Source organism: Oryctolagus cuniculus, chromosome 21, assembly GCF_051225735.1.
Source record: "Oryctolagus cuniculus isolate XC-2025 breed Fujian yellow rabbit chromosome 21, ASM5122573v1, whole genome shotgun sequence".
NCBI lineage: Eukaryota > Metazoa > Chordata > Mammalia > Lagomorpha > Leporidae > Oryctolagus > Oryctolagus cuniculus.
In genome coordinates, this window is record NC_142887.1 from 34,528,275 (window position 1) to 34,554,397 (window position 26,123).

Consider the following 26,123-nt stretch of genomic DNA (forward strand, 5'->3'; position numbering starts at 1 on the left):
AGCCTTAAAAACAGAATGGGTGAAGCAGAAGAGAGAATATCGGACTTAGAAGACAGAGCATAGGAAAACATACAGTCAAACCAAAGAAAAGAAGAGGAAATTAGAAATCTAAAAAATATTGTTGGGAATCTACAGGGTACTATTAAAAAAACCAGCATTCGGGTTCTAGGAGTTCCTGAAGGCATGGGAGAGAGAGAAAGGATTAGAAGGCCTTTTTAGTGAGATACTAGCAGAGAACTTTCCAGGTTTGGAGAAGGACAGAGACATCCTAGTACAGGAAGCTCATAGAACCCCCAATAAACATGACCAAAAGAGATCCTCACCACGACACGTGGTAATTAAACTTACCACAGTGAAACATAAAGAAAAGATCCTAAAATGTGCAAGCGAGAAACATCAGATTACTCTCAGAAGATCTCCAATTAGACTCACAGCAGACTTCTCATCAGAAACATTACAGGCTAGGAGGGAATGGCGAGACATAGCACAGGTGCTAGGAGAGAAAAATTGCCAGCCCAGAATATTATATCCTGCTGAGCTCTCATTTGTGAATGAAGGTGAAATAAAGATCTTTCATAGCAAACAGAAATTGAAAGACTTTGTGGCCACTTGTCCGGCCCTGTAACAGATACTTAAAGATGTGTTACACTCAGAAACACAGAAACACGGCCATCAATATGAAAGAAGGGAAAGGAAGAACAGCTACCAGTAAAAGAGCATGGGAAGCTCAAAACATATAGTAGAAAATATCTCCCGGAAAATGTCAGGGCAAAGTCACTACATATCAATAGTCAACATTAAACATTAATGGTCTTAACTCTTCAGTTAAGAGACACCGATTGGCTGATTGGCTCACGGAACACAACCCAAGTATTTGTTGCCTACAAGACACACATCTCTCTAACAAAGATGCATGCAGACTGAAAGTGAAAGGTTGGAAAAAGATATTCCATGTCAACAGAAACCAAAAAAAAGCAGGTGTAGCCATATTAATATCAGACAAAATAAACTTTAATACAAAAACTGTTAAGAGAGACAAAGAGGGACACTATATAATGATTAAGGGTTCAATTCAACAGGAAGATGTAACTATTATAAATGTATATGCACCTAATTACAGGGCACCGGTCTATTCAAAAGATATGTTAAGGGACTTAAAGGGAGATTTAGATTCCAATACAATAGTACTGGGGGACTTGAATACTCCACTCTCAGAAATAGACAGATCATCCGGACAGAAGATCAACAAGGAAAAAGCAGATTTAATCGACACTATTGCCCAAATGGATCTAACAGATATCTACAGAACTTTCAATCCTACATCTAAAGATTTCACATTCTTCTCAGCAGTGCATGGAACCTTCTCTAGGATTGATCACATACTAGGCCATAAAGCAAGTCTCAGCAAATTTAAAAGAATTAGAATCATACCATGCAGCTTCTCAGACCACAGCGGAATGAAGCTGGAAATTAGCAACTCAGGAAACCCCAGAAAGTATGCAAACACATGGAGACTGAACAACATGCTCCTGAATGAACACTGGGTCATTCAAGAAATCAAAAGAGAAATCAAAAACTTTCTGGAAGTAAATGAGGATAACAACACAACATATCAAAACTTCTGGGATATGGCAAAAGCAGTATTGAGAGGCAAGTTTATAGCAATAGGTGCCTATATCAAGAAATTGGAAAGGTACCAAATAAATGAGCTTTCAGCGCATCTCAAGGACCTAGAAAAACTGCAGCAAACCAGACCCAAATCTAGTAGGAGAAGAGAAATAATTAAAATCAGAGAAGAAATTAACAGGATTGAATCCAAGAAAAAATTACAAAAAATCAGCCAAGCGAGGAGCTGGTTTTTTGAAAAAATAAACAAAATTGACACCCCCATTTGCCCAACTAACTAAAAAAAGAAGAGAAAAGACCCAAATCAATAAAATCAGAGATGAAAAAGGAAACGTAACAACAGACACCACAGAAATAAAAAGAATCATCAGAAATTACTACAAGGATTTGTATGCCAGCAAACAGGAAAATCTATCAGAAATGGATAGATTCCTGGACACATGCATCTACCAAAATTGAACCATGAAGACATAGAAAACCTAAACAGACCCATAACTGAAACAGAAATTGAAACAGTAATAAAGGCCCTCCCAACAAAGAAAAGCCCAGGACCAGATGGATTCACTGTTGATTTCTACCAGACATTTAAAGAAGAACTAATCCCATTGCTTCTCAAACTATTCAGAACAATTGAAAAAGAGGGAATCCTCCCAAATTCTTTCTATGAAGCCAGCATCACCTTAATCCCTAAGCCAGAGAAAGATGCAGCATTGAAAGAGAATTACAGACCAATATCCCTGATGAACATAGACGCAAAAATCCTCAATAAAATTCTTGCCAATAGAATACAACAACACATCGAAAAATCATCCACCCAGACCAAGTGGGATTTATCCCTGGTATGCAGGGATGGTTCAACATTCGCAAATCAATCAATGTGATTCACCACATTAACAGACTGCAGAAGAAAAACCATATGATTATCTCAATAGATGCAGAGAAAGCATTCGATAAAATTCAACACCCTGTCATGATGAAAACTCTAAGCAAATTGGGTATAGAAGGAACATTCCTCAATATAATCAAAGCAATTTATGAAAAACCCACGGCCAGCATCCTATTGAATGGGGAAAAGTTGGAAGCATTTCCACTGAGATCTGGCACCAGGCAGGGATGCCCACTCTCACCACTGCTATTTAACATAGTTCTGGAAGTTTTAGCCAGAGCCATCAGAAAAGAAAAAGAAATTAAAGGAATACAAATTGAGAAGGAAGAAGTCAAACTATCCCTCTTTGCAGACGATATGATTCTTTACTTAGTGGATCCAAAGAACGCTACTAAGAGACTATTGGAACTCATAGAGGAGTTTGGCAAAGTGGCAGGATATAAAATCAATGCACAAAAATCAATAGCCTTTGTATACACAAGCAATGCCATGGCTGAGAAAGAACTGCTAAGATCAATCCCATTCACAATAGCTACAAAAACAATCAAATACCTTGGAATAAACTTAACCAAGGACGTTAAAGATCTCTACGATGAGAATTACAAAATCTTAAAGAAAGAAATAGAAGAGGATACCAAAAAATGGAAAAATCTTCCATGCTCATGGATTAGAAGAATCAACATCATCAAAATGTCTATTCTCCCAAAAGCAATTTATAGATTCAATGCAATTCCAATCAGGATAACAAAGACATTCTTCTCAGATCTAGAAAAAATGATGCTGAAATTCATATGGAGGCAAAAGAGACCTCGAATAGCTAAAGCAATCTTGTACAACAAAAACAAAGCCGGAGGCATCACAATACCAGATTTCAGGACATACTACAGGGCAGTTGTAATCAAAACAGCATGGTACTGGTACAGAAACAGATGGATAGACCAATGGAACAGAATAGAAACACCAGAAATCAACCCAAACATCTACAGCCAACTTTTATTTGATCAAGGATCTAAAACCAATTCCTGGAGCAAGGACAGTCTATTCAATAAATGGTGCTGAGAAAACTGGATTTCCACATGCAGAAGCATGAAGCAAGACCCCTACCTTACACCTTACACCTTACACAAAAATCCACTCAACATGGATTAAAGACCTAAATCTATGACCTGACACCATCAAGTTATTAGAGAACATTGGAGAAACACTTCAAGATATTGGCACAGGCAAAGAGTTTCTGGAAAAGACCCGGGAAGCATAGGCAGTCAAAGCCAAAATCAACTATTGGGATTGCATCAAATTGAGAAGTTTCTGTACTGCAAAAGAAACAGTCAGGAGAGTGAAGAGACAACCGACAGAATGGGAAAAAATATTTGCAAACTATGCAACAGATAAAGGATTAATAACCAGAATCTACAAAGAGATCAAGAAACTCCACAAAAACAAAACAAACAACCCACTTAAGAGATGGGCCAAGGACCTCAATAGACATTTTTCAAAAGAGGAAATCCAAATGGCCAACAGGCACATGAAAAAATGTTCAAGATCACTAGCAGTCAGGGAAATGCAAATCAAAACCACAATGAGGTTTCACCTCACCCCGGTTAGAATGGCTCACATACAGAAATCTACCAACAACAGATGCTGGCGAGGATGTGGGGAAAAAGGGACACTAACCCACTGTTGGTGGGAATGCAAACTGCTCAAGCCACTATGGAAGTCAGTCTGCAGATTCCTCAGATACCTGAAGATAACCCTACTGTTCGTCCCAGCCATCCCACTCCTTGGAATTTACCCAAAGGAATTTAAATTGGCAAACAAAAAAGCGGTCTGCACCCTAATGTTTATTGCAGCACAATTCACAATAGCCAAGACCTGAAACCAACCTAAATGCCCATCAATGGTAGACTGGATAAAGAAATTATGGGATATGTACTCTTTAGAATACTATACCACAGTAAGAAACAATGAAATCCAGTCATTTGAAACAAAATGGAGCAATCTGGAACACATCATGCTGAGTGAAATAAGCCAGTCCCAAAGGGACACATACCATATGTTCTCCTTGATCGGTGACAACCGACTGAACACCCAAAAGGAAACCTGTTGAAGTGAAATGGACACTATGAGAAACGGTGACTTGATCAGCATAGCCCTGACTGTTAATGAACAACTTAATACATTATCCCTCTTAGTAGTTTTTTTGTCTGTTCTACTTAATATGACTGGTTTAATTCTGTAATTAATACACAGTTATTCTTAAGTGTTGAAATTTAACTGAAATGTGATCCCTGTTAAACATAAGAGTGGGAATAAGAGAGGGAAGAGATGTACAATTTGGGGCATGCTCAAGCTGACTTGCCCCAAATGATAGAGTTAGAAACATACCAGGGGACTCCAATTCAATCCCATCAAGGTGGCATGTACCAATGCCATCTCACTAGTCCAAGTGATCAATTTCAGTTCACAATTGATCATAATGCAAGGACTAAGAGTCAAAGGGAGCACATAAACAAGTCTAGTACCTGCTAATACTAACTGATAGAATAAATAAAGGGGAGAGTGATCCAACATGGGAAGCAAGATACACAGCAGACTCATAGAATGGCAGATGTGCTAAACAGCACTCTGGCCTCAGAATCAGCCCTAAAGGCATTCGGATCTGGCTGAAAAGCCCATGAGAGTATTTCAGGCATGGAAAGCCAAGACACTCTGGCAAAAAAAAAAAGACCTAAATGAAAGATCTCTGTGAGTGAGATCCCAGTGGAAAGAACAGGTCTTCAAAGAAGGAGGTACCTTTCTCTGAAGGGAGGAGAGAACCTCCACTTTGACTATGACCTTGTCTAAACAAGATAAGAGTCGGAGAACTCAAAAGGCTTCCATAGCCTTGGAAACTCATGACTGGAGCATAGGGAGATTACTGATGCCATAAACAGGAGTGTCAATTTGTTAAGTCAACAACAGGAGTCACTGTGCACTTACTCCTCATGTAGGATCTCTGTCCTTAATGTGCTGTACATTGAGATTTAAGGCTATAACGAGTACTCAGACAGTATATTTCACTTCGTGTTTCTATGGGGGTGCAAACTGTTGAAATCTTTACTTAATGTATACTAAACTGATCTTCTGTAAAAAAAAAAAAGAAAAAAAAAGAAATTATCAATTCCCAACTTGACTCTCACTGGGATTAAACATGACAATAGGTCTGATCTGATTTCATCATCATTTAAAAAATCATCTATTATTTTTCACTTTATGTTTCTGTGTGGGAGCAAACTGTTGAAATCTTTACTTAATGTATGCTAAACTGATCTTCTGTATATAAAGAGAATCAAAAATGAATCTTGATGTGAATGGAAGGGGAGAGGGAGTGGGAAAGGGGAGGGTTGCGGGTAGGAGGGATGTTATGGGGGGGAAGCCATTGTAATCCATAAGCTGTACTTTGGAAATTTATATTCATTAAATAAAAGTTAAAAAAAAAAACAAATGAAAGAAGGGAAGTGTGGATTTGCTAAATGAAGGCCATCTCCTTAAGAGACCTGTGTCTTTGGAGCAGTTTAGTCTCTTGTATTCCACTGGGATTTATTATTATTATTATTATTGTTATTATTGTATTTTAGGCTGTGCTGTCCCACAGACGTGCAACAATAGGAGACTTGTTCCTGGCTAGCCGAAATCTCACATGGTTCCCAGTGAGCAAGCCTCACATGTGGCATTCCACTCTGGGGGCCACATCTTAGCTGTTTATTACTTTAATTTACATGTTTTTACTTAGAATAATTTTAAGTTGTTAAATCTGAAATGCCATTTAATGAGTAGTTCCCATAACTCTTTTTGTTAAAGATTTTATTTATTTATTTGAGAGGTAGAGATACAGAGAGAGAGGGAGAGACAGAGAGAGAGAGAGATCTTGCATCTGCTGGTTCACTCCTCAAATGGCCACAATGGCCAGAACTGGGCTTATTCAAAGCCAGGAGCCAGGAGCTTCTTCCAGGTCTCCCACAAGTATGCAGGGGCCCAAGGACTTGGGCCATCTTCCACTGATTTCTCAGGCCGTAAGCAGAGTGCTGGATTGGAAGAGGAGCAGTCGGAACAAGAACCAGTGCCCATATGAGATGCTGGCACCACACATGGAGACTTAGCCTACTATGCCACAGTGCCAGCCCTTCCCTTAACTCAAGTTTCTTAATTAAATATTTCTATTTGTCAACTCATTTTAGTTCAATAACCATTTATTAGGTACCCAGTAAGTATAAGGTGCTGTTCTAAGTTTCAAGACACAGACAAAAAATAGGTAACTCCACCCTCTGGAATGGGAGTTAGGTGCATATTGGTCTAATCAGAATACATTAATCAGTACCGCACAGTGAGTCTGAAAGGAGGTGCGCAGGTAAACTCAGGCTTGCTGGGTAGAGGGAACACTTACTGAGAGATAGGATAGGTCCTGGAGAGGTGGGGTTGTTTGAGCAGGATTTGGAGGTGGAGTAGCTGTTTTCCAGGTAGATGAAGTGTGAGAGCATTCCAGCAACGGGAGCAAAAGAGGCCAAACATGGAGGTGTGGAATAGCACAGTGCTGACGGTGGGGGCAGGGTAGAAGGCTAGAAATATGTTTTGTTTCTATATTAAATATTTATTTGTTATACAGGATTATTCCATCCAAGAAGAGGGACTCACAGTCCCCACAGCGGTACAAGCAGCTTTCTGTCCATGGGTAGGGGTCAGGGGGCCATCCTAGGGAGAAAGATGGGAACTGTGCCAAGCCTGAGCCATCTTTACAGTTTATTATTGTTATGTAAAAATCTACACATGGTGTCCACATAAGAATGTAAGGTACAAATAGGAAATTGTGCAAGAACCAAGCCCTTGTTTAATCGTTTATTCTTTGGCCTCAGATGTGAAGTCTTGGGGCACGTGTACGGTTTTCACATGGGGCAACTTCTCCTGCAGAGAAGCCCGGTCTCGGGAGGACAGACTGCCTTCCTTTGAGGGAAGAGGAAAGTGCAGCCATAAACAACTTAAAGAAACGGCCTCCCCCAGTTATCTGGGAGATTCAAGGAAATGCTTTTTCCTGGTGTGAGCTTTCTGAATTAGGCTTTAATTTTTTTTTCTTTGTAAACCCAGTTGAGGAAGAGATTAATGTGGGACTCCTACTTTATTTATTTATTTATTTTTTGGATGAGGACCCTTATCACCAGGATCTCTTCCTGGGCTACAAGGTCTCCAGTCTTTTTTTTCTTTTTAAGATTATTTATTTGAAAGTCAAAGTTACAAAGAGAGAGGGTTCCATCTGCTGGCTCACTCCTAAGATGGCCACTATGGCTGGGGCTGGGCCTGGCCAAAGCCAAGAGCCAGGAGCTTCTTCTGGGTCTCCCTCGTGGGTGGAAGGAGCCCAAGCACTTGGCCATTTTCTGCTCCTTTTCCCAGGCACATTAGCAGGGAGCTGGATCGGAAGTGGAGCAGCTGGAACTTGAGCCGGCATTCATATGGTATGATGGCATCACAGGTGGCGGCTTTACCTGCTATTCCACACCAGTCCACTTCTAGTCTTTTGTCTGAACTTGTCTTTGACCTTAAAGTCATGTTTCCAGTACCCAGGAAAATGGGAACCACCATCCTGTGTCTTACAAGATTGAGACACTTGAGGGAGTTTTCAATAGTTTAATGATTCCCAGTGTTTACCTATCAGTGTTACAATTTATTCATTTATTTGCTGTGACTTTTCAATGTAATTATTGCTGAATGAATAGACTGTATTGTAGCATATTTAAAGGAACTTGGAATGAAGTAAACATTTTATCACTCTTCTTTTTGTATTTTTTTTTCAACCAGCAGACAGCTGATGTGTATCAGTGGTTCTTGCCAGGAACCCCAGTGACCTCCACAGCACCTATTCCCATGCCCAGTTCTCGGTCCTCCCACACAGCTCAGATGTAGCTTTAGAAACCCGCAGTCCTTCCCTGCTGGGTTGACCATCACCCTTGCTCACGTCCACCACTGCACCAGCCCCTGCCCACGTGCTGGTCTCCCTAGCCTCCTAATGCTGAAGGTCCCCAGAACTCCGGATCTGACCTCTCCTCTGCAGTCACACTCAGCACTCGGCAGTCTCATCTGTTTCATGATTTCAGACACCATTCCGTGCTCACAAGTCCCAAATGTGTATCTGAGCCCAGGTCTCCGGCTGGGGCTCAGACTGGTGTGTTGCATGGCCTGTTGGTTGTCTTCAGTTGAAAAGTTTATCAGAAATCTGACCTTGGACAGATCTCCGAGGGAACGCTGGGTTCTTCCTCTGCGAATGTTCCCCACCGTGTCAATAGCATCTCCATCCTTCTGGTTGCTCAGGTTGACCAACTTGGAGTCGTCCTCAGCCCTTCTTTCATTCCCTCACGTCCAGCACCCTGCCCATCAGGAAATCCTGCAGTTCTGCCTGAGGCTGCTTGGGTTCTGACCATTTCCCTGGGTTCCAAGCTGCCATCCTCCCTGTGGGATCCCTCCTTCTACCTGTGCGCCTCCACGCCTAGTCTCAACAACATGGCCAAAGAGAAGTTGTTTAAAAAGTCTCAGCAGACCGTGACATTTTTTGGCTTAAAATCCTCCAGAAACTCCCAGGTCACCCTGAATGAAAGTGCAGCAGTTGTAATAAGCTACATTAGGCCACAGCTGATCCACCCCTCCTTCCCTCCTGGGCTTGGCCTCTTGGGAGCTCTCCCCAGCTCTTGTCCATGTCCTTGAACGCTGGGGGTGAGGCCATGGAGACCAAGGACAGGATGGGCGGGATCCCGGCCGTGAATGGGCGCGGCAAGCGCCTGCTGCTGCACAAGGGCATAATGGACATCCTGCAGTCCTACAGGTTCATCAAGAAGCTGGAACACACCTGGAAGGCGCTGTCCGCGACGGGGACACCGTCTCCGTGCACCGCCCCAGCGTCTACGCCGAGCGCTTCTTCAAGTTCATGAGCAACACGGTCTTCCGGAAGAACTCCCTCAAGTCCTCACCGTCCAAGAAGGGGTGCGGCGCATTGCTGGCCGTGAAGCCCCTGGGCCCCACAGCCGCCTTCTCGGCCAGCCAGATCCCCAGCGAGTGGGAGGACGCGCAGTACGACCTACGGGGGCCCGCAGCTACCCCACGCTGGAGGACGAAGGCCGGCCCGACCTCCTGCCCTGCACGCCGACTGGAGGAAGCCACGACGGCCTCCATCGCCACGACCCTGTCGTCCACCTCGCTGTCCATCTCGGAGCAGTCCCCGTCGGAGATGTCGGAGACCTCGGAGCAACCGCGCGGTACAGGCGGCGCACGCAGTCCTTGGGGCACGACGGCCGGCCCCAGGAGGACCCGCAGCAGGTCACCGTGCAGGTGGAACCCGCGTGCAGTGTGGAGATCATCGTCCCCAAGGAGGCGGCCGCGGGGGTGGAGGCCGCCTCGGAGCCCGCCAGCCAGGCCTCGGATGAGGAGGACACGCCAGCAGCTGACATCTACTTTTAACTTCTATGCACTTCCAGACCCGGAGCCCAGCGCCCGCCGCCGCCCGGAGGCGGTGCCCGGCCCCTGGACGGACGCGGACGGCCGAGCCCCCAGCGCCCACCACCGCCGAGCGCCGACCCGCGTACCCGCTGCTCTGGGTCCTCGCGGAGCGCACGGAGATCTCCACACTGCTGGCCCGCCCCCGCCCCATCAGCACCAGCCTGCCTGGGCCAGGTCCCCGGGGGCAGGGGCAGAGGGACCACAGGGACCAGGGAAGCCGCGTCCGCAGCCTGGCGTCGTCCAGACCCCGAGTCCAGGGACGCCCCCGGCGGGAGACGCTGAGACCCTCTGGGGACCTTGTCTGAGGCTACAGAGCTAGGCCGGTGGGGCGGGGTCCGCCGTGGGCGGGGCCTCCCCGGAGGGGCGTGGTCCGCCGTCTAGGGGCGGTCCTGTCGTCTAGAGGCGGGGCTTCTCTGTCGGGGGCGGCTGAACCCGGCTCCTGGTAGGCAACCCGAAGACCCCACTCCCAGATCTGCAAACTCCTTGGTGACAGCCCCCGCTCGCTCCTCCCCCGTGGCTGCTAGCACGAGCGGTGGGCGGCGCCCGCACTCCTGTGCTGTACAACCTGGGCGAGCTGGGAACTCCCCGCGCCCCGCGCCCCTGCGCCCCCGCACCTGGCTCAGTGCAATATCCCGTCCCCGGGACCCTGCCACGGTAGTGTCGCCGCAGCCCCTCACCCCCGCCCGCCCCGGCCCCTCTGCTGGTTCAAGTGCATCGCCCGCGCCCACCCTGTCCGAAACCGCAGACCTCCTGCGTCCTGCGCGTCCTCAGCCCCCGCGGTCTGGGGCGCGACAATGCAGAGCGCGGCTTCCCGCGGCCGCCCCCTCCCCAGCCCTCTTTTTACGCTGAGATGTAATAAATTGGGTATCACTGCAAAAAAAAAGCCTAAGGGCCTTTGCTCTTTTTTTTCAAATTCAAGAACTTTTTTGTTAGAGTTATTTATTTATTCCAAAAGCTGAGTTACAGAGAGAGAGAGAGAGTCTTCCATCCACTGGTTCACTCCCCAAATGGCTGCAACAGCCAGGGCTGGGCCAGGCCAAAGATAGGAGGCAGGAGCTTCTTCCAGGTCTCCCACACCATTGCAGGGGCCCAAGGACTTCGGCCATCTTCCACTGCTTTCCCAGGCTATAGCAGAGAGCCGGATCAGAAGTGGAGAAGTGGAGCAGCCAGGACACAAACCAGCACCCATATGGGATGCTGGCGCTGTAGGCAGTGGCTTACCTGGCTTTAGCACATCATTATCCCCTGAATGGTGACTTTCTAACTGGCATTTTCATTTAATAATATATGGAGACTGTCTTTCCAGACCTATATAAACATAGACAGACACAGGTATTTTATACTTATATGCATAGTATTAAATTATGCAGACATTCCACTATTTATGAACTTATTAGGCAATTTAGATCATATGTAATTTTGTTCTATTACAAATATAGCAAGCTTTCTTTTTTATTTATTTATTTTGAGAGTCATAGTTACAGAAAGAAGGGAAGACACACAGAGAGAAATCTTTCATCTGCTGGTTCATTCCCCAGATGGCTGCAATGCCCAGGGCCTGAAGCCAGGAGCCTGGAGTTTCTTCCAGGTCTCCCATGAGGTCACAGGGACAAACACTTGGGCCAGCTTCCACTGCTTTCCCAGGTGCATTAACAGGGAGCTTGATGGAAAATGGAGCAGCTGGGACATGAATCGGAACCCATAAAGGATGCCAGTGTCACTTTCCCGGGACACCACCACACTGGCTCCTAACAGACATTCTTAATAGTATAAATAACTACCATTCTTCACTTATTAATATGCCTCCCCTAAGGCTTTTGTTTTGTTTGTTGCCTTATAGTTTCCCCAGCTAAGGTGTTTGATACATGCACATTCTGAACTGTGTCTAATTTGTGCATTTTACCTTGCATAGTTACTTTTTTAAAAAAAAATTCCTTTGTTGTGGCCAGTGCTGTGGCATAGCCAGTAAAGCTGCCACCTACAGGGCCAGCATCCCATAGGGGCACCAGTTCGAGTCCCAGCTGCTCCACTTCTGATCCAGCTCTCTGCTGTGGCCTGGGAAAGCAGTAGAAGATGGCCCAAGTCCTTGGGCCCCTGCACCAGCATTGGACATCCAGAGGAGGCTCTTGGCTCCTGGCTTCAGATCTGCACAGTTGTGGCCATTGCAGCCATCTGGGGAGTGAACCAGTGGTTGGAAGACCTCTCTTTCTCTCTGGCTCTACCTCTCTCTGTAACTGCCTTTCAAATAAATAAAATAAATCTTAAAAATAAAAAAGTTCTTGCAGGGCTGGTGTCCAGCTCTAATATAAGAGGGGAGCATCCCAAGCAGCATCTTCATTGCTACACTAAATGCTGCCCCTCAACCTTTCTTTTTTGTTAAAATTTATTTTATTTATTTGAAAGACAGAGTTCCAGAGGGAGGTAGAGACAGAGAGAGGGGTCTTCCATCCACTGGTTCACTCCCCAGATGTCTGCAACGGCCAGAGCTGAGCTGATCTGAAGCCAGGAGCCAGGAGTTTCTTCCAGGTTTCCCACGTAGGTGCAGGGCCCAAGCACTTAGGCCATTTCCTAAGGGAGCGGGACCAGAAGTGGAGCTGCCAGGACTTGAACCGGCACCCACATGGGATACCAGCATTACAGGCGGCAGCCTCACCTGCTACGCCACAACACAGGTGCCAAGTTTTGGTTTTGAATGGCGTGGTTACTTCCACTCCATTCAAAAGTTATTATTGCCTTGAGAGGTATTTTGTTCCCTTTTAAATGCCTCTAGGAATGTCTTTTATTTTGAATGTGACGGTTGCTGGCTGTAAGAAAACAAATGTTACAGTTCAAGTACAGAACTTGAAATTTTCTCCCTACTTCATCTTTATAACCATAATTCTAGTCCCCAGAAGAATTTTGTTCTATATACTGCCAAATATCTGCATATCTATCCTGCATATCTAAATGTGTCCCAAGTATCATAGACGTGTAGAATTTTAATGAGATTATGTATTGTATATTATTTTTGTCACATAGTAGAGCTACCTTATTTTTGTAATCTACATTGTATTTCATCATATTCATGTTCCTTGTTTTAACTAGTGTCTTACAGATAATCAGGGGGGCTCGGGAGCGGGGCCGGGGGCGGGCCTCCACCCGCTTCTCCCCAGCGTGGCGAGCCCGGCTCAGCGGCCGCTGACGCTGCAGCCGTCCCCACTCCGGAGTCCCCAGGCGGGCTCCCCGGCGGCCCAGCGGGTGCTGCGTGAGGGCACGGGAGGTGGCGCGGAGCGGGCCACACGCGCCCCCAGCTGCCCACCGGCCCGCGCGGACCGGCCCATCGCAGCCGCGGCGCGGGGAGCGCCGGCCCGGCGAGGGCGATGCCGCGGTGAGGGCCCCGCCATGGCGAAGCCCCGGCGGCGGCGGCGGCGGCGGCGGCGGCGGCGGCGGCGGCGGCGGAGGAGGAGGAGGAGGAGGAGGAGGAGGAGGAGGAGCTGAGCCAGGTGCTGGACAAGGAGCTGCTGCCCTGGAGCAAGGAGGAGCTGGCGCCGCGGCCGAGGCGCGTCGAGGGCGAGAGGGTGGGCCTCACGCTGGAACGCGGCTGCCTGATGCGCGACGTGAACCGGCGGCTGCAGCAGCACCTGCTGGAGATCCGCGGCCTCCAGGACGTGAACCGGCGGCTGCAGGACGACGACCAGGAGCTGCGCCAGCTCTGCTGCTTCCTCGACGACGACCGGCAGAAGGGGCGCACGCCGGCGCCGTGTGGCACGAGGTGGCCCGCCCGCATCGAGGTGCGCCAGGAGGCCCTGCTGCGCGAGAACCTGGAGCGCGAGGAGCTGGTGCGGCTGCTGGGCGAGCGGCGGCGCGGGCTCCCGCAGCTCCATCGACAGCCAGGCCAGCCTGAGCGGGCCGCTGGCGGGCGGCGCGGCGGGCGCGGGGACCCGCGACATGGGCGACGGGAGCAGCACCTGTGGTGCTGGCAGCGGCGGCAGCCCGGACCAGCACCGCCACCACCACGTCCCACCCGCGCTGCTGCCTCCCGGGCGCTCAAGGCCGGAGTCACGCGCCGGTCCCTGGACGGTCTCTCGGCGCCGCCGCATCACCGCAGCATCCCCAGTGGCTTGCACGATCCATCGTCCACCTACGTCAGACAGCGGGAGTGCAAGGTGAAGCTGCTGGAGGGTGACAAGCTCCCGGCACCCGCGGGCCCCGGAGAGTTCCGGACACTGCGGAAAGGCTCCCCAGCTCGCCGTCCTGCCGCCGCCCTGCCAGGACGCCCTGCCGAATGGCCCGGCCTGCCCTGTGCCTGAGCTGCCCTCGCCTGCCTCCTCCGGCTACAGCTCTGCCGGACAGAAGCCCGAGGCTGTTGTGCATGCGATGAAGATCCTGGAGGTGCACGAGAACCTGGACCGGCAGCTCCAGGACAGCTGCGAGGAGGACATGAGCGAGAAGGAGAAGGCCATCGGCCGCGAGATGTGCAACGTGGTCTGGAGGAAGCTGGGAGACGCCGCCAGCTCCAAGCCCTCCATCCGGCAGCACCTGGCTGGCAACCAGTTCAAGGGGCCCTTGTAGGGCCGCTCCTCCCCGGCCGTGGACTGGCACGCCTGGAGCCCAGACGCAGCCTTCCTACCTGGGGGCGCACTGTGCATAGCATGCGGCATGCCTGGCCTGGCCAACCTCCATCTCCCACCTCACTCACCAGCAAATCCCAAGACGAGAAGCTGCCGACCTGTCTGTCTCTGGGCCCCAAGCCCCGGCTACATTAGCAAGAGGCCCGAGGCTGCTGCTGCTGCTGCTGTGACGGCCCCTGGCTCCTGGGCCCCGCCCTCCACAGGGGCCCTCACCAAGCCTCCACCCCGCTGCTGGCACAGAGACCGACCCCACTGGAGCCTGGGTCCTGGCGCGCATGACACCACCTCCGCCAAGCCTTCACCTGCCCCGGCTCCCTGAGCACTGGGCTCCCTACGTCCTGGACAAGGAAACTCACCAAGTCCCTGGCTGGCCACAGGCTGCTCTGGGGTTCAGGCCCCTTCTCGGACCCCCTGCTGTGCCCAGCTGCCCTGCTGCTCACCCCCTGCCCCCAAGACAGCCGCCCTCTCTGTAACGTCCCGTGCCCTGTGCCCAGGGCTCGTCCCTTGCTGTGGTTTACACGATGGGCCTGGAGCCCGGGACAGTCCCATGCAGTCTCTGAGCCGAGCCACGCGTCGTTCTCTCTGGAAAGTAGCACTGGGCCACGGCTGGGCCTGTGGTCAGCTGTGGCCTCCCCCAGGGACCCGGCCACACCCTGGGTCACTGTGAATAGAGCCGTGGGAGTGCAGGTTCTGGCTTTAATTTGCCGAGTGACCAGCAAGTCACTCAGCGTCTCTGGGCCCCTGAGGTCTCCATGGTTTCCTTCAGCCTGCTCATGGTTCGACACAGGTCTAGTGGGCTGGGTCGTGTTCACAGCCATGGAGCCGATGGAGAGGCTGCTGGGGTGGGCCGGGCCCTAGCTGTGCCCTGCCGCCTGGTGGCCTCGTCACGGGTGCCATCACCTCCCCTCTGAGCCTCAGGGCTGTCGGCCACTGCCAAGGAGGCTCCGTGGGTCAGCTGTGAAGGGAAGGCAGGAACTGACACGTGAGGACGAGGCCCAGAGCGGGTGGTCGTGTGGGCAGTGCGATGAGCTCCTGGGTCCTGGAGCCCTAGGACGGGACGGGCCACCTCGCACACACTGTTTCAGCACCTTCCTCACTCTTCCACAGTACTGAGCGAGGTGCCCAGGGGCTGTGTGCAGCCGGCAGGTCCCATCTGGGCCCCTGTGAGGCCTGGGGATCCAAGGCACGGGGGTTGTTCACACTGTGTGTGCCTGTGGCACCCTTGGGTCCTAACTCAGGGGAAAGGTTCACGGCCCAGGGCGTGCTGAGTGGGCGCTAAACAGGGGACGGGCCGTGTGCAGTTCCAGGGAGCCCTCTGAGCTTTTTCTGGAAGGAGCTTCCGTCACCAGGGCTGTGCTCTTGAAGCTGGGTGAACACCTGCTGGTCATGGCACTGGGCGATTCCTGCCCAGATGGGCAGCTGGGCTGGGAGTGCCAGAGGCACCTTCTGGGTCCTGGAATCCACAGAGCCACAGAGCAGCCCGGGAGTGGGTGGGACTGTAGCTGCCCGGAGCAGAGTGTGTTGTGTGCGCATCAGGCAGCTGGGCCACCACTGAAATAAGCAATAAGTAGACTCCTGGGACCAGTCAGTCCCCTGCAGGTGGGCCTTGAAGCGACCTTCCCTTCCAGAGGGGAGTGACCCTGTCCCTAAAGCTGTGTGGTGTCCAGGGACCCGCAGAGCACATCCTGAGAGCCCTCCTGTCCCTTCCTGCCCCTGCTGGCGGCCCCTGGTTTGGGAGGGTGGAACTGCCCGTGGGACACATCTCAAATGGAGCCACGACTGCGCGCCTGGGTACAGCTGGCGGCCGTAGAGCCAGTGGCTGGGGCCTCAGGCGGCCATTTGGCCATGGCTCAGGGTGATGCCCAGCTCTGCCACTAGCAGGGCGACACGGGGCCAACCTCTCCCTCTGGAGCCTCAGCTCTGAGCCCCTCGTTGGGCTGGGGTGCTGAGACCCCCACCGTGAAGGAGGCCACTGGCCCAGCCCCAATGGGGGCCTGCCACCCTGAAGTCAGAATCTGCTGAGTTTTTAGGCGGGCGTGTTTCTATCCACGAGTTCTCGCTACACACCGGTGTTTAAAGAGAAAAAAGTGACCTTTCATTTTTTTTTCTTGAGACTTGAGAGTGAGCAAACTGCATACCACTGATTTTTTAAAGAGCAGACTGCACGGCTGTGGAGTGGCACAGGTGTCTGTTCATGCTGTGCGGGCGCAGCGCTGGCTTCTGAGGCGGTGCCCGCGGTGAGACCTGCAGCTGCCTGCACGCAGCCGTGTGGTGCCCAGCCTGTTTCTACCTTATGTTAAACCACTTTGATTTGGGGAGAGAAAAGAATAGATATTTGAGAGGCAGAGTTACAGAGAGGCAGAGGCAGAGAGAGAGAGAGAGGTCTTCCATCCGCTGGTTCATTCCCCAGATGGCCGCTATAGCCGGAGCTGGGCTGATTCGGTCAAGAAACAGGAGCTTCTTCCAGGTCCCCATATGGGTGCAGGGGCCCAAGGACTTGGGCCATCCTCCACTGCTTTCTCAGGCCACAGCAGAGAGCTGGATTGGAAGTCGAGCATCAGGGACTCAAACAGGAACCCTACATAGGATGCCGGTGCTGCAGGTGGTGGCCTTACCAGCTACGCCACCAGCGCCATGGAGTAGCAGGTAAAGCCATTGCCTGCAGTGCTGGCATCCCTTATGGGTTCCAATTCAAGTCCCAGCTGCTCTACTTCTGATACAGCTCTCTGCTGTGGCCTGGGAAAGCAGCAGAAGATGGCCCAAGTGCTTGGGACCCTGCACCCGCATGGGAGACCCAGAAGAAGCTCCTGGCTCCTGGCTTTGGATCTGCACAACTCCAGCCACTGCAGTCATTTGGGGAGTGAACCAGCAGATGGAGACTCTCTCTCTCTCTCTCTCTCTCTCTCTCTCTCTCTCTGCCTCTCTGTAACTCTGCCTTTCAAATAAATGAATAAATCTTTAAATAAAAAAAGTTTTACATCCAGTTATTCTCCTACTGATACTATATTACTGGCAGCTTTTCTGTGTCACTGAGTAGAGATCTGCTTCATTTTTCTGTTTTTATATTTTAATAAACTTTTTAACTGTAAAGTACACAAATCAGAGTGCAAAGACTAATAAAAGATCAAAGTAAAACCACTCTGGTACCCAGTACCCAGGTCAAGATGTTACACTTTTGTTTCCTTCCTTCCTAGACTAAAATTGTTGCTTTTCTTGCCTTATTACACTGGCTAGGACCTTAGTATAGTGTTGACTGGAAGTGGAGACCACAGGGTAGGTTTGGGGACAGTAGTTTAAATGCCACTTCAGATGCCTGTATCCCATAATGGAGTGCCTGGAGTTGAGTCCACTTCCAGGTCTAGCTTCCTGCTAGTCTGTACCCTCCCAGGCTGCTGCTGATGGCTCAGGCACTTGGGGCCCTGCCATCCACATGGAAGACTTGGGTGGAACTCTGGCTGAAGGCATTTGGGGAATGAACCAACAGATGAAAGATCTCTCTCTCTCTCTTTCTCTCTCTCTCTCTCTCTTTCTGCTTTTTAAATGAACAAAAAACAAACATTTGTTTAAAATCAAAAGTATGTATTCCTTAATCAAAGTTCATAAAGACTTTCCCATTTTCTTCTAATAACTTAGTAGTTTTATGTTTCACCTTTAAAAAAAATCCATATGGATTTTATTTTTATAAATGCCATGAAATGTCTTTATTAGTTTTTAGTTACTCAGTATCCTGTCATTGACTAGTCGTGGCTGCAAATGACCCTAAACCTGTTTCAATTATCAAGGCTATTTCAAAGGAATATGGTTTAATATGCCAAATAAAATTTGGTTATTTGTTTAGTTGAACAGGCACTCTAGTGCCTTTCAGGAAAAAAAATTTTTCCTTTAATGATAAAAATTTGTACCACTTAGGATATTGGGGAATAAATGCCATAGACTTGAGGAAAATTTCAACAATGAAGTTTTGTAAATATCTTGTTGGCATTGCATGAAATTCATTCATGTCATAGTCAAGATTCTTGAACTAATTTGTGGTGGTAGTTCCAACCTAGTGTAGGCAAACATGTACTTCCTTGGTTCACATAGCTGAAAAGGCCAAGAGCACACTACGTTCAGGCATAACTAGATCCAGGGTTCTGAATGAGGGGCCGGCGCCGTAGCACAGCAGGTCAAAGCCCTGGCCTGAAGCACCAGCATCCCATATGGGCGCCAATTCTAGTCCTGGATGCTCCTCTTCCAATCCAGCTCTCTGCTGTGGCCTGGGAAAGCAGTAGAAGATGGCCGAAGTCCTTGGGCCCCTGCACCCACGTGGGAGACCCAGAGGAAGCTCCTGGCTCCTGCATTCGGATCAGCGCAGTTCCGGCCGTTGCAGCCATCTGTTGAGTGAACCAGTGGATGGAAGACCCCTCTCTCTGTCTCTACCTCTCTCTGTAACTCTGTCTTTCAAATAAATTTTTAAAAAAACAGGGTTCTGAATGAACCAAGTATATGTAAGAGCTTCAAATTATCATGGCCCCAGAGAGCCTGGTGGAGGGAAGCAGTCATTCTCAGTCCCTCCAGCAGAAGAATCCTGGAGCAAATTCTGATTTGCCCAGCCTGGATCTCACGTCCAGTCCTCCTATATTGTCGCTCCCCCATTTGTGGAGGAATGACACCAGACCCTGCACTGTTCTTTCTGCCCAGCCCTTTCTGGGTTAGCTGCCGGCCCCTCACTCGCGGAGGAACGACGCCGTCCCGGGTTAGCTGGCGGCCCCTCCACCTCCATGGAGGGGCGGCACCCTCCGCCGCTTTCCCCGCTTCCGCAGAGGAGCGGCACACCGCCGGCCAGCTCTCTAGGGGGCTGCTCAGATGTTCCTCAGGTGTTCCTCCAGATGTTCCTCCAGATGTTCCTGGTGCATGTTGTCTCTCTCCTCCTTTATAGTCCTCTTCCACCAATCCCAATTCTGCTACCCACATGCCGAGCACGCTGCTCTCCTCCAATCAGGAGCAGGATCAGCTCCTGCAGCTCAAATTGGCGAGAGGCAGCTGTGTAGAAGTTTACTCCTCCCCAGTGCCATATTGTGGGAGAGCAGATGCATAGAATAAGTCTTAATTCCAGTAATTTAGTCTAGTCTCAGTTGCTCCCCACACTATTTCAGTTTTTGCCCAGCACACAGAGAATGTGGGCCAGGCCTGAGTCCCGTGCTGGACTGGAGTGGGAGGCAGTTTGACTGGATCCCCCCAGACTACCCAGAATGGGATCCAACTGGAAAGAGAGATTCTGCGACCAGAAGCAGGCAGAGAGAGGTTGCTGGGCGCACAAACACCAAGGCCTGTTCCTCTTAGCACATAAGGCCTGGACTGTGTCACCCTGATGTACTTTATGGATGAGACACAACCAATCCCAGTGAGTCTGGTTTTGCCATCTCAGTTCTTCAGTCGTATGTGAACACTCTGTTTAAGGAGCTGACGAGTGTGATCTTTTTCAGCCTTTGTTGCAGTGGGAGGATACCAGGAGCTGCTGAATAAGTACTTTGATGCCATCCCCAGTGTCATCAGTGATGGCAACTGGACTGCCAAGCCAGAGTGCTACCTCCCTCGCCCGGATGCTTTCCACATTTTCCGTGATCCCGTCTCTGGGGACATCCCCTGGCCAGGACTCCTCTTCGGTGTCTCTTCCCTCACCTTCTACTTCTGGAGTGCGGATCAGGTAATTAGAGGCCTTGTCACTAAAACCACTGCTCATGGGGTCTTGGGGGTGTGCCTGACATTCCAGGCCCCAGCACAGTCTGCAGATAGAAGGAACTGTGGACCTGTCCACTCCGTGGTCAGATTTCCCCGACCAATTTGTATTTATTGCCCAAATAGCAGTGTAAGAAGTTCCATGTAAATGTGATTTTCAGGGTGGTTGTTTGACACAGTGGTTCTTGGGATGTCTGCATCCTGTATTGGAGTGCCTGGGTTTGAGTGTCGGCTCCACTTCTGATCCCAGCTTCCTGCTCACGTGCAGCCTGGGAAGCAGCAGATGAAGGCGCAAGCAGCTGGGCTGCTGCCAGCCACGTGGGAGACCTGGACTGAGTTCCCAGCTCCTGGCTTCAGCCATTGCAAATAACTTAGGGAGTGAATCAGTGGATGGAAGATATCTCTCTCTCTCTCTCTCTCTCTCTCTCTCTCTCTCTCTCTCTCTCCCTGCATTTGTCTCTTTCCCTTTCAAATAAAATGAAAATAAATAAATACAAATTAAACTGTTTCTTCCACAGCCCCATCTACAACATATCAACTCTTGAATTTTTTCCTATCATTGTCTAAAAAGCATAATTTTGTTGGAAATGAAAAGTGGCTTTTTTTTTTTTTGCTCTGCTTGTAACAGTGATACATTCTTTTAAAATTTCATTATAGTGAAATGTATATCAGAAGAATGATGATGAGGCATCTATGTGACCAGTACCCCAGTTAAGAACCAGCACATAGGGGCCGGCGCCGTAGGTCAGTAGGTTAATCCTCCACCTGCGGTGCCGGCATCCCATATGGGCGCCGGGTTCTGTCCCAGCTGCTCCTCTTCCAGTACAGCTCTCTGCTGTGGCCTGGCAAGGCAGTGGAGGATGGCCCAGATGCTTGGGCCCTGCACCTGAGTGGGAGACCGGGGGGGAAGCACCTGGCTCCTGGCTTCAGATCAGCATAGCTCTGGCCATTGTGGCTGTTTGGGGAGTGAAACAATGGAAGGAAGACCTTTCTCTCTCTCTCTTTCTCTCTCTCTCTCTCACTGTAACTCTACCTGTCAAATAAATACAAAAAATCTTTAAAAAAAAAAAAAAGCAGCAGCACATTCGTCATTACCTGAGAATAAAAATGCCACATCCTCACTGGCAGAGAGTCACACTATAAAGAAAAGTTCAAACATGAAATCACCAAAATCCCGTCAGAAAGTGATACACAGTATCTTAGTGAACCTGCTGCCAGAAGCCTTTTAGTGCATAAAGCAAATAGGCATGTATGCATTATTTTACATAACTAGAATTATGCTGCTGCTGTTCTCTGACATCTCTTGGTTTTCTTTTTACTCATAAACATGTTTCAAACATCTTTTCATGTCAGTAAACAACTATAAATGTTTTCCTTTTTAGGGATTTTTAAAATTTTTATTGGAGAGGCAGAGACAGATAAAATAAAAAGTGCTCCCATCTCTCTGCTGGTTCTCTCCCCATCCCCACATGCCCACAAATGGCCAGGGCTGGGCGTCCCTGCTCTCCCCGCTGGTGTCTGTGTGACATCCACTCCCCTTCCTGCACTGGTGTGCAGACCCTGCGGCTCCCGCGGCTCGGCTTCCACGCGGTGGGCGACCTTGTTCTCCCAGTAGGTCCTCCGAGTCACAGCCACTAGATCCGGAAGAGTTTCCTCTGCAATTTTTTCCTGATCCTTTTTCTGAGGCTACCATAACTCCACTTTTATTAAACTAAATTTTCCCGGACTATCTGTGCGCGCCCTCACTATTCCGCCATCTTGGCTCCACCCCCCAATTTGTGTATCTTAGTTGTATAAAATTTTCTGTACCAAGCAAACAAAAAATAAACATTCTTTTCAAGCACATTTATATTTTAAGAAATTGGCCATAATTAGGCTATAAAAGAGGTTTTAGATTACTAATCAGTGGATAGATATCAAACACTGTTCAGACTAATGAAAATTAGAAAGTAAAAGCTAAAGAACAGTTTCTAAAATCGCTTGAATCTGAAAATTAAGTAGCATGTTATTAAGTAGCTTGTGGACTGGAAAGTCAAAAAATCTCATTTAGAACTGAATGACAATGAAAACACTGCATGCCAACTTTTAAAAAAAAGATTTATTTATTTGAAAGTCAGAGCTACACAGAGAGAGAAGGAGAGGGGGAAGAGAGAGAGAGAGCGAGAGAGAGAGAGAGAGAGAAAGTCTTCCATCCTCTGGTTCACTCTCCAATTGGCCACAGCAGCCAGAGTTGCTCTGATCTGAAGCCAGGATCCAGGAGGTTCTTCCAGGTCTCCCATGCGGGTGCAGGGGCCCAAGGACTTGGGCCATCTTCTACTGCTTTCCCAGGCCATAGCAGAGAGCTGGATGGGAAGTGGAGCAGCTGGGTCTCGAACCAGTGCCCATATGGGATGCTCACACTGCAGGTGGTGGTGTTACCTGCTACACCACAGAGCCGGCCCCTGCGTGTCAACTTTTAGGGCATATTGCAAACAGTACATTAAATGTACATTTTGGGAGTTGTGAAAAGTTAGCTGTAGTACGCTAAACATTGAAATCCAGAAATTGCATAAAGAGCAGTAGACCAAAAAAGATTAACAAGAAGACAGATATATAAGGAGAAATAAAATAATAAAGACGATTAGTCAGCTTCTGTTACTGTAATGAAATGCCCAAGGTAAACTAACTGTATGAAGTAAGCAGGTTTATTTAGCTCACAGGTTTGGAGGCTAAAAGCCCAAACAGCATAACCTGACTCTGGTGAGGGCTCCACGGCACATGGGTTGTTGAGGAAGGGATCACATCTCAGCACTGTAGCCAGAACAAGACGGAGCTTGCACAGTCCCTTCTGAGAGTAGTGCCCCCAGCTGACCTCGGGACTTCCTACTGGGCCTCGCCTCTTAAAGGTCCTACCTCCCAAACATGCCACAGTGCGGGCCAAGCCTCCGACACATTAATGAACCTAAGGCTGGACGGGGCGGTGGCAGGGGTGGGGATAGTGATAGAAATCAGCAAAGTGCACAGTGAACAAGTACAGATGGTCAGGAAACCAAGACCTGGTTCTTTCAAGACTGATGAGGTAGACATCTTCTAAGAGAATGGAAGAAAAATGAGATGCTTAAAATACCAAACAGAAAGCAGGGAGCAAAAGCAAAGAATCTTTTAGAAATTACTTTTAAATATTAGGAATACATGTGTATTGATACATTTCTTTAAAAAAAGATTTATTTATTTATTTATTTGAAAGGCAGAGTTACAGAGAGAGGCAGAGGCAGAGAGAGACAGAGAGAGAAAAGTCTTCCACCTGCTGGTTCACTCTCCAAACAGCCACAACGGCTGGAGCTGTGCTGATCCAAAGCCAGGAGCCAGGAGCTTCCTCTGGGTCTCCCACCTGGGTGCAGGGCCTGAAGACTTGGGCATCCTCTACTGCTCTCCCAGGCCACAGCAGAGAGCTGGATCTGAGGTAGAGCAGCTGGGAGTCAAACCAGCGCCCATATGGGATGCTGGCACCACAGGCGGCGGCTTTATGCGCTACACCACAGTGCCAGCCCTTTGATACATTTCTAAACCTATCTTCAATGCATAAATTCCTGGGAAATTATGTATTGGCATTTTGGGCAAAAGAAGAAATTTTGGATGCAAAAATAAAGCAATTAATGGCTAGAAAATAGTAATCAAAGCATCTCTCCCAAAGCTCTAAGCCAGATAGCTTTGCTAATAAAGTCTACTAAATTTCTAATCTCTTACAAGGTGTTCCAGAAAATAAATAAAAGCAAAAACTGCCCATATCATTTCGTGATTCCGGGGTAATCTTGATTCCAAAGCTGTGAGGAAAATACAAGACAGCAAGCCCGGGGGAAACCTCCTGAGCAGGGATCTCCATTCTCTCAGCCTGGGAAAAGCGGCTTTCAATCCATTCATGTCTCCAAATTTCTTAGTTTTGTCCGCTACCTTTAGCAAATGCTCCATTATTTATTTTCTCCTGACAGGCGGATAAACAGAGATCTTGCACGCACTGGGGTCCCGGTCCCCGCTGAACAGGGAGTCGCCTGCACCGAGGTAGCCGCAGCCCGGCACCAGCTGTGCAAGCAGAAGCACTGGTGAGCGGACTGCAGGCCACCGCCGGGATCTGGCGAGGGTCCAGTCCAAAAGGCAAGGCCAATCGAGCCTGGGAGGACAGAGGTCAGGTGGGGGAGGGTGCCTGCCGAGCCCCGGTGCCGGGAACCTGGGGGAGAGATGGGGACCTGCCTGCCGGGGCTCCCTGGGCAGGCGGGGTCCGGGTCAGCAGCGGCTCCTCAGGGCGCTCGCGGGCAGGGCCGTCACGGGCGGCGGGGCTGCTCCCTTCTCCCCGGGCGCCGGCTGCAGGCACCCCTGCTGTCAGCGCCCAGCTTCTGGGGCAGCCGGGAGGGGCGGGACACTCGGGCTTCCTGGGCCGGCAGCCGCCGGGTCGCAGGAGCGCCCTCTTCAGGCAGGGAGCTGTGGTGCCGTGCTCCCGCTGCCCCGCATCACTGCGCAGGCGCAGAGAACTCCCCGCGCCACCTCAGGATGCTCAGCAGCCGTGGAGCGGCTTGGGGACGGCTCCCAGGGCTGGCCGCCTTTGCGCAGTCGCAAGCGGTCCTTTCTGATTGGTTGGTGCCTTCCACAGTACCCAATGGAAGTGAACCTCTCAGGAGCCCTTATTTGAATAGCGGGGCTATAAAAGCTCTGCCCAGTGCTGCAGCAGCCATCTTCTTGTGGTTATGTTCTGAGGCGGAGGGTTGTCACCTGCAGGATGTCCAGCGCGCCCGGCTTGACCTTCAAGACCGGAAGACGCTGTGGAGAGGCCCGAGGGAAGAAAGGGCCGGCACACGGACACGAGGGCTCCAGGTGCCGGGCGGGTCCGCCTCCCGCCTGGAGAACGTCCCTGGTCCCGGTGCCCGGTGCCGCGCGTCGCGTCGCCATCCCCGCGCTGCCCCTGAGGCCCGGTGAGTCCTGTGGTCAGCGTCTGAGGGGGCGTCGCGGGGTGGGGGTCGTGACCGGAGGCCCGGGACGCTCTCCCGGGGGTGGGAGCCGGGAGGAAGCCTCCAGGACGCTGGGAGTGTGCGTGTCGGGGACTCGGTGCTGCTCGGGGGGCGGCTGGTCTGCTGGGTGTCCTGCTGCGGGTGCTGCCGGGGCGGCGAGTTCCTGAAGTTGGAATAGAGGGAGGAGTTTTTGTTGTTGTTGTTGGTCATGGTTAAATTCCACGTGAGAATTACGACCTGCGCTGTGTTTTCATTAAGATTGTGTGTGTGTGTGTGTGTGTGTGTTGTGTGTGTGTGCGGTGTATTGTGTAAGGTTTCCTTGCAACGCTTCTGTTTCTCATGCTTTGGGTTTATCGTTGGGAAGTATTGGGTGCGGAATCATGTTACCTCTTGGGCGATGGTTTTTAGCGTGACTAGTATTCATATTTAGGGCGTGTTCTTGCGGTGTTGTTGCGGTGTTGGTTTGTATAACTGCCTTGTCTACTGAAGGGTGTCCTGAAACTTGGGGGTCACATGTTGGGGTTTTGGGTGCCTTGCAGTTGGGCGGGTGTGTAGAATGATGTGAAGGGTGGGTGGTGATAAGGTGGAAATTGTTACTGGGTTTTAGAATGCAGAAGACGGAGTGACTTGAGGTTGAGGAATTGGCCTTTGTGGTTGTCCAGCTGTGGTGTCCTAGTGATGAAAGCTGGTTAATGTGGGTGCTGGTGTGGTTGATTGGTCATCGTTACACTTTTATTTTTTTTACTTGATTTTTTAAAATTTTTACTTGAAAAATTTTTTTTAGTTTAT

At 49.8% G+C, this 26,123-nt stretch overlaps 1 long non-coding RNA gene and 1 pseudogene across 2 annotated transcripts in view; both read left to right on the forward strand.

Moving 5' to 3' along the window:
* The first annotated feature begins 9,993 nt into the window (after window positions 1-9,993).
* LOC100349380 (coiled-coil domain-containing protein 85C-like) lies at window positions 9,994-14,585 on the forward strand (annotated as a pseudogene).
* A 10,297-nt stretch (window positions 14,586-24,882) lies between these two features.
* LOC103345644 (uncharacterized) overlaps window positions 24,883-26,123 on the forward strand; it is a 53,388-nt gene continuing 52,147 nt past the window's right edge. Inside the window, exon 1 of one of the 2 annotated variants that reach the window (XR_016227188.1) lies at window positions 24,883-25,298. This is a non-coding gene — a long non-coding RNA (uncharacterized LOC103345644). The remainder of the gene's footprint in view (window positions 25,299-26,123) is intronic. The other variant, XR_515480.5, reaches the window with a different exon arrangement.